Genomic DNA, 8,879 nt, shown 5'->3' on the forward strand with positions numbered 1-8,879 from the left:
ATTTCAGCTTCTTCAGTGTTACTTGGTCAGGGCATAGACTTGGATTACCGTGAGTTGAATGGTTTGCCTTAGAGACGAACAGAGATCATTCTGTCATTTTTGAGATTGCATCCAAGTACTGCATTTCAGACTCTTTTGTTGACTATGATGGCTACTCCATTTCTTCTAAGGGATTCTTGTCCGCAGTAGTAGATATAATAGCCATCTGAGTTAAATTCACCTATTCCAGTCCATTTTAGTTCACCAATTTCTAAAATGTCAGTGTTCACTCTTGCCATCTCCTGTTTGACCACTTCCAATTTGCCTTGATTCATGGACCTAATATTCCAGGTTCCTATGCAATACTGTTCTTTACAGCATCAGACTTTACTTCCATCACCAGCCACATCCACAACTGGATGTTGTTTTTGCTTTGGTTCCATCTCTTCATTCTTCCTGGAGTTTATTTCTCCACTTTTCTCCAGTAGCATATTTGGCACCTACTGACCTGGGGAGTTCATCTTTCAGTGTCCTATCTTTTTGTGTTTTCATACTGTTCATGGGGTTCTCAAGGCAAGAATACTGAAGTGGCATGCCATTCCCTTCTCCAGTGGACCACGTTTTATCAGAACTCTCGACCATGACCCGCCTGTCTTGGGTGGCCCTACATGGCATGGCTCATAGTTTCATTGAGTTAGACAAGGCTGTGGTCCATATGATCAGTTTGATTAGTTTTTTGTGATTTTCATTCTGTCTGTCCTCTGATGGATAAGGATAAGAGGTTTATGGAAGCTTCCTGATGGGAGAAACTGACTGAAGAGGAAGGGGAGTGAAGTCACTCAGTTGTGTCCAACTCTTTGCGACCCCATGGACTGTAGCCTACTATGCTCCTCCATCCATGGGATTTTCCATGCAAGAGTACTGGAGTAGTTGCCATTTCCTTCTCCAGAGGATCTTCCTGATCCAGGGATCGAACCCAGGTCTCCTGCACTGTAGGCAGACGCTTTACCATCTGAGCCACCAGGGAAGCCTGAAGGGGAAACTGGGTCTTTTTCTGATGGGCAGGGCCATGCTCAGTAAATCTTTAATCCAATTTTCTATTGATGGGAGGGACTGTGTTCCCTCCCTGTTGTTTGACCTGAGACCAAACTATGGTGGAGGTAATGAAGATAATGGTGACCCTGGTGGGAGACCTGGGTTTGAGCCCTGGGTTGAGAAGATCCCCTGGAGAAGGAAATGGCAATCCACTCCAGTACTCTTGCCTGGAAAATCCCACGGACAGAGGAGCCTGGTAGGCTACAGTCTATGGGGTCGCAAAGAGCTGGGCACAACCGAGTGACTTCACTTCACTTTTCAAAAGATCCTGTGCGTACAGTGCTGCAGTCAGTACCCCTGACCCTGCAGCAGCCACTGCTGACCCATGCTTCTGCCAGAGACTCCTGGACACTCACTAGCAAGTCTGGGTCAGTCTCTTGTGGGGTCACTGCTCCTTTCTCCCGGGTCCTGGTGCACACAAGGTTTTGTTTGTGCCCTCCAACATCACTGCCTCCTGTACAATGCCCTTCTAGTCAAGGCTATGGTTTTTCCAGTGGTCATGTATGGATGTGAGAGTTGAACTAGGAGGAAAACTGAGCGCCAAAGAATTAATGCTTTTGAACTCTGGTGTTGGAAAAGACTCTTGAGAGTCCCATGGATGGAAAGGAGATCCAACCAGTCAATCCTAAAGGAAATCATTCCTAAATGTTCATTGGAAGAACTGCTGCTGAAGCTGAAACTCCAATACTTTGGCCACCTGATGCGAAGAACTGACTCTTTGGAAAAGACCCTGATGCTGGGAAAGATTGAAGGCAGGAGGAGAAGGGGATAACAGAGGATGAGATGGTTGGATGGCATCACCAACTCGATGGACATGAGTTTGAGTGAGCTCCGGGAGTTGGTGATGGACAGGGAACCCTGGCATGCTGCAGTCCATTGGGTCACAAAGAGTCAGATATGACTGAGTGACTGAACTGAACTGAGGGCTTATCTTCATATTCCCTTTGCCTACACACTGCCCTGAGTTCTGTATCAACTTTAGTTGCACTTACATCCACTTGTCATCATATTTCTTTTCTTTTTTTAGAATTGTTTTATTTTAAATTAGTTTTTATTGGAGTATAGTTGCTTTACAGTTGCTTTTTTCAGCTTCTATTATTACTATACAGCAAAATGAACCCTTCATACATATACATATATCCCCTCTCTTTTGGACTTCCTTCCCATTCAGGTCACCACAGTGCACTAAGTTGGGTTCCCTGTGCTACACAATTAATTTATACATGTCATCAATAGTATATATGCATCAATCCCAATCTCCCAATGTTATCATGCTTGTGTGATTATGTGATTCATGTCTGTCTCATCTCCATGAAGACAAGGATCATGTTTGCTTTGGGATCCATTTGTATCCTCTGTGCTGAGCAAAGTATCTTGCCAAGGTTGTCCTTCAACAAATGTTGTTGTTGATGTTCAGTTGCTGAGTCATGCCCAACTCTTTGTGACCAAATGGACTGCAGCACACCAGGCTCTCTGTCCTCCACTATCTCCTGGAGTTTGCTCAAATTCATGTCCATTGAGTCAGTGATGCTATCTAACCATGTCATCCTCTACCTCCCCCTTCTCCTTTTATCTTCAGTCTTTCCCAGCATCAGGGTCTTTCCCAATGAGTCAGCTCTTTGCATCAGGTGGCTAAAGTATTTGAGCTTCAGCTTCAGCATCAGTTCTTCCAATGAGTATTCAGGGTTGATTTCCTTTAGGATTGACTGACTTGATCTCCTTGCCATCCAAGGGACTCTCAAGAGTCTTTTCCAGCACCACATTTCAAAAGCATCAATTCTTCAGAACTCAGCCTTCTTTACGGTCCAACTCACATTTGTACGTGACGACTGGAAAACCATAGCTTCAATTATATGGACCTTTGTCAGCAAAATGATATCTCTGCTTTTTGGTATGCTATCTAGTTTTGTCATAGCTTTCCTTCTGAGGAGCAAGCCTCTTTTAATTTCATGGCTGCAGTAACCTTCCACAGTGATTTTGGAGCCCAAGAAGAGAAAGCCTGTCAGTGTTTCCACTTTCCCCTCTTCTGCTTGCCAAGGAGTGATGGGATCAGATGCCATGATTTGTTTTTTCAATGTTGAATTTCAAGCCACTTTTTTCACTCTCCTCTTTCACCCTCATCAAGAGGCTCTTTAGTTTAGTTTCTGCCACTCTAATGGCAGAAAGTGAAGAGGAACCCTTCAATAAATAGCCACTTAATGAATAAATACAGCTCATCTGCCTGCATATAATTAGTGAAACTCACCAACTCTCATTTCAAAATGAAGTTTACAAATATCAGTCCTATGGTAAACAAGCCAAAGACTAGATTAAATCCTCTGGCCATTTCAGGCAGCCTAAAATTACGGTCTTGCTTTAATTTTGTCTGTCTTCAATGTTTACTCATGGAAGTAAGAGGAAAAAGCAGTCTTTGTTAAAGAAGTTAGATTGCTTGTTGTTAAAGAGACAGATTTACTTATAAATTCACATGCACGGACAGAGCAGAATCAGTGTTTAAAAACTTGTCAAACTCAGCCTGGTGCTTTGAGATGACCTAGAGGTGTGGGGTGGGGGTGGGGTGTAGAAGGGAAGCTCAAGAGGGAGGGAATATATGTGTAGAAGGAAATGGCAACCCACTCCAGTATTCTTGCATGGAGAATCCCATGGACAGAAGAGCTTGGTGGGCTACAGTCTACGGGTCACAAAGAGTCGGACATGACTGAGCAACTTCACTTTCATTTATGGCTGATTAATTTTGTTGTAGGGAAGAAACCAACACAGCATTGTAAGGCAATTATCTTCCAATTAAAAAAAAAAAAAAACTTGTCAAAATGTGGGCAGGGCTGGTCTGGATAAATCTGGCCTGTGGTGGGTGGGCTGGATGCACAGGCAGTGGGACTGTGATTTTCGTGCACCTGGTATCTGCCCTTTCATGAGTGAGGCTTGTTTAAAGATTAGCGCAGGCTTCCTGGAGGGAGGGGCTGTTGCCTGCCCACTGGCTGATAGAATTGGGTGGTGAGCCTCTGGTGGGCAGGGCCATGGGTAGAGGTGTGTCTAGAAGCAGCTGTGGGCTCAGGAAGTCTGCGAGCAGTTTCTCTGCTGTTGGGTAGGGACACAGCCAACACAACCAATAAGTTTCTTGGCCTGAAATGTCCTAGCACTGGCCCTACTGGCTGTTAGGTGGGGCCAGGTCTTGCCACTAATGACCTGAGCAGAGGTTCACATGGTGGCTCCCTGGCACACTAGTGTCTCCCAGATACATCTGCTACCAGTGTCTTGTGTCTCCAGGGAGAGCTGCAGCCGCCTCCCCCACCCCACCACCCCCGCCCCAACCCCCACCTCTCCAAGGACTCTCCAGACTAGCAAGAAGGCCTGCCCATGTTCCTATCAAGTTGCTGCTTTCACCCTGGGTCCCAGAGCCTGTAAGATTTTGTGTGCACCCTTTAAGAGTGAAGTCTTTATTTCCTTCAGCCCTCAGACACCTGAAATTAAGCCCCACTAGCCTCTCCAACCTGTCTTGCTGTGGTTCCTTCTTTATGTCTTTAGTTGTAGAGATTTTCTTGAAGGTTCTGGTCTTTTATTTTAATAGATGGTTGTTCTGCAGATCGCTGTGATTTTGGTGTGCTCATTAGAGGAGGTGAGCTCAGGGTTCTTTCTACTCCCCATCTGGGCCAATGGCCTCAAAAGAGGTGGTGGGAGGGGTGTTTTCAAATTTCCCTCCACAGGTGCTATTTTAGTAGGGTTTATGTGTGGAACGGTGCATGGAAACGTGTTTGTTTATTCTGGTTATGACTCAGCATCCTTTATAGATTGACCTCTCCATAATCTGACTCAACAAAAAGTTTCTATTTTTAAAGAGTAGAGAGTTGACTTAAAGTGGGAGATTACTATTAAATAAAAAACTTTTTTTCCTGCTTTTTAAAAAAATATAAATTTATTTATTTTAATTGGAGGTTAATTACTTTACAATATTGTATTGGTTTTGCCATACATCAACATGAATCTACCACAGGTATAACTCTATATGAACAATATTAGATTTGCAGTGATGGAGAAGAAGGAGTCAAAATGGAAATACTCTCACTATAAATGCCCTTCAAAAAACCGCCAGTAATGAAGGTTGAAACCTGTGGGCCTGTGAGCCAAACTTAGCTACCAGATTGTTTTGTGCTTTAATTTTTTTTTAAAAAATTTATAGCCAAATTTTTTAGTCCTATTTCAAGTACAATAATGTTGGGTGAAATAACAACCTGGAAATGTCAGGGCATACAACAACAAACATCCATATCCATCACTCCTGAGTCCACAGGTCGGCTGGGGTGGTTCTGCCTTAGACTGCATGTGAGGGATCTCTTCCATCTTAGGATCAGTGGCTACAGTGGCACTGAGTTTACATCTCTGGTTAGATGTGCAGTATGAGGATCACTCATTGGAGCAAGTCACATGGCCAAGCCCTTCCTCAGAGGGGCCAGGAATTTCACACACATCAAGGCAGTGGGTGTGTAATTCAGAACAACAAGGAAATCTCTATCACAGCAACATTTAAAATCATTTAAACTTGCACATAAAGTTGGTCAATCTTACATAAAAATCTGTATTCTCAAATCTTAAAGATTAGTAGCTTTGTCACATCTGAGCCTATATTCTTTTATTGGCAAAAACGTGGTGGATCTGTGTAGAGCTTTTTCCCTTCAGAAAGGATGTGCTCTTTCAGTTAGCTAGGAACTCCACCACCCACGATTGCCATTCATCAGTTCGCTTTACTCATCATTACCCTTCTGGTGTTTGGAGGCAATTCAAATTATGGCCCGTCGTACTGCAGATGGGGCAAAATGCACACACAGAAAAAATGCCTCAAAATCCAACTGGAAAGTATCATAAAACTACTTTAAAATAAATCGCCAGGGGAGAACTCTGGGACAGAGATTATTTTTGGCTGATGGCAAGTCATTAGGTTAGAAAGAGAGAACAGTCTATGGAACTCTTTATTAAAGAGCAAAAATTGGATCAGAGTCCCAAAGCATGGGTAAATTTCACTATATAACAAAAAAGTCTTGTTCTAATAAGTGGTCTGCAGACACTATAGAATGTGTGAAATAGAAGCATGCTCTGGGTGTTAGTAGAAGGGTAATACTAAGCAAAAAGCAGAGATATAACTCATCTGTTTATCTTCACATAGTTATTTTTCTCTACCATAAAGGAGAATTCAGTAACTTCTTTGGGGCAAGAGAGACCCCATGAAACTGTAGGAATAAACAATAAAAACTAATTAACTTTCCCTATCAGTTATTTTAAAGTGTGAATTTTATAGGTTGCAATTTTTACATACTTCCTGTTTTCAGAATCATAGCTGGCTGGTGTCTCTTAGAAACATGCCTTTCCCCCCTAGAATGTTAATTACATTCTGGGAAGTCAAAAGCTGCTGATCTTGAGCCTTATTGTTTCATAGTTGCCTAACTGTGTAATGTGGCTAGCATTTTAATATTTAAAGAACTCTTAAGGAACATTTCTAGGATTAATTGTTTGATGGAAAGGTTTTCCTTCACTATGAATACAAGCAATATTCAATCTTTTGTAGGTTTTGCAACCTGAAGGATTAAAAAGAAAAATACAATCCAATTTGTGTGTCATGTGGGGACAGGGTTTGGGGGGTAGATTATTCATCTATTAGCCATAAAACTGCTATGTAACAAATCACGCCAAAATTCAATGCATTAAAGCAATAGAATTTATTTTTACAGGTCTATAGGCTGGCTGTGGGTGGTTGAGTTAGGCAGGGGTGTGACTGGATGGTTCTGCTGATCTTGGCTACATTCACTCACGTGTCTGCAGTTTGCTGGGTTCAGCTGGTCCAGGCTGGGTATATTTGGTTCATGTTTTTCTCATCTTACTTCTGAACCAGTCTTTCTCATGGTGTTGGCAGAGGTAAAAGAGGGCAAACCCAACCATGCAAATACTTTAAAGTGCCTGCTTGCATTATGTCTATTAATATCCCATGGAACAAAGCAAGTCACATGGCTGAGCCCTGACTGAAGTTTACTCTCCACCTATGGTTCAGTAGGTAAAGAATCTGCCTGCAATGCATGAGACACAGAAGACTCAGGTTTGATCCTTGGGTTCGGGTAGGTCCCCTGGAGGAGGAAATGGCAACCCACTCCAGTGTTCTTGCCTGGAGAATCCCCATAGACAGAGGAGCCTGGAGGGCTACAGTCCAAAGGGTTGCAAAGAGTCAGACATGACTGAGCAACTAAGCATGGACTCCACCTATAGTGAGTCTGTTAGTTACTCTGTCATGTCCGACTCTTTGCAACCCCACGGACTATAACCCGCTAGATTCCTCTGTCTGTGAGTTTTCCCAGGCAAGAATACTGGAGTGGGTTTCCATGCCCTTCTCCAGGGGATATTCCTGACCCAGGGATTGAACCCAGGTTTCCTACACTCAAGGCAGATTTTTTACCATTTGAGCTACCAGGCCCTATAAAGTTATCTGTCAGGGACCTCCCTGATGGTCCAGTAGTTAAAAAAAAAAATCTGCCTGCCAATTCAGGGGATGAGAGTTAGATCCCTGGTCCTGGAATACCCCATGTGCAATGGAACAACTAAGCCCATGCACTGTCACTTCTGAAGCTTGTGTGCCTAGAGCCTGTGCTCCACAACAAGAGAAGCCATTGCAATGAGAAGCCCATGCACCTCGACTAGAGAGTAGCCCCTGCTTGCCACAAGTAGAGAAAGCCCAGGCAAAGCAACGAAGACCCAGAGCAGACAAAATGCAGGAAGTAGTACAAAGCTGAGAGCCACATGGCAAAGGGTGGTTGTACAGGAAGTGGTGAAAATTTGGGAGCATTAAGGTAGACTACCACTATGAGCAAGATCACACTCTCATTCAACATGTGCACAACAGTACAAAAAGCTGGAGAAAGCAATGCTTTTGGAATTTAGACAGATTTGGATTCACATCTTGGCTCTGCTCTTTATTTGCTCAGTTTTGTTAACTCTAAAATGGAGCTGCTAACAATGCTTATTTGTTACGGTGCAGAAAGTGCTTGGGACCTGGTAAGCACTTATAAGTGCTAGTTCCTCTTCAAACATGCTTTCTTTCAAATATCTCTTCATCTTCCTTTATGGAGACATGTTTTTTTTGTTTTTGTTTTTTTAAGGCTCATAATCTCCATCTTTAATGAAATCCTCACCTGACATTCTTTGGTAGTATGAGTCAATTACCTAGAAGGATGCTTTTAACCCTAAAAGAGGGATACCAATGAACATATTCCACCATCATTATATCTCCCCAGGAATAATTCCTTTGATTATTTTTCAAAGCATACTCATTGAAACTCTCCTGGCAAGAACATTCTTTTGTCAGAACATAAGTCTAAACTGGGTTTAAGACAGATTTGTGATTTCTAAAGAAAGTCATATAACTCTAAAAATAAACATGAGTTGCAGGCACAGCACAGCATTCTCTGAGTCTGCAGCAGACTGGAGTTTAAAATAACACAGAGATTTTGCATGCTGGGAATACATGAGGTAGTGTGTTTGAAACCAAATTGACTTTACAGAACTGGATGGAAACAAATTTTTTGTCATGGCAGAATTGTCATGAGCTGTATCAAATTCCCTTCAAAGAAACAAACAAACAAAAATATATGTGGAAAGAAGGTTTTCAGTGCAAAGAATATAGGCTTTGGCTGTGAAAGGATGCCAGTCTGTATAGTTGAGGCAGAAAGGAAGGATGAGCCCTTGTAAAAGTTCTGCTCAAAGTAATAAAAAGAATCTCTGGGGACATATATTCTCTCCACCAGAATCATTAAATATGTTATCATATT

This window comes from Bos grunniens, chromosome 20 (genome assembly GCF_055505025.1).
Source record: "Bos grunniens cultivar Pamir isolate PY7600 chromosome 20, Bosgru_T2T1.0, whole genome shotgun sequence".
NCBI classification, from domain to species: domain Eukaryota; kingdom Metazoa; phylum Chordata; class Mammalia; order Artiodactyla; family Bovidae; genus Bos; species Bos grunniens.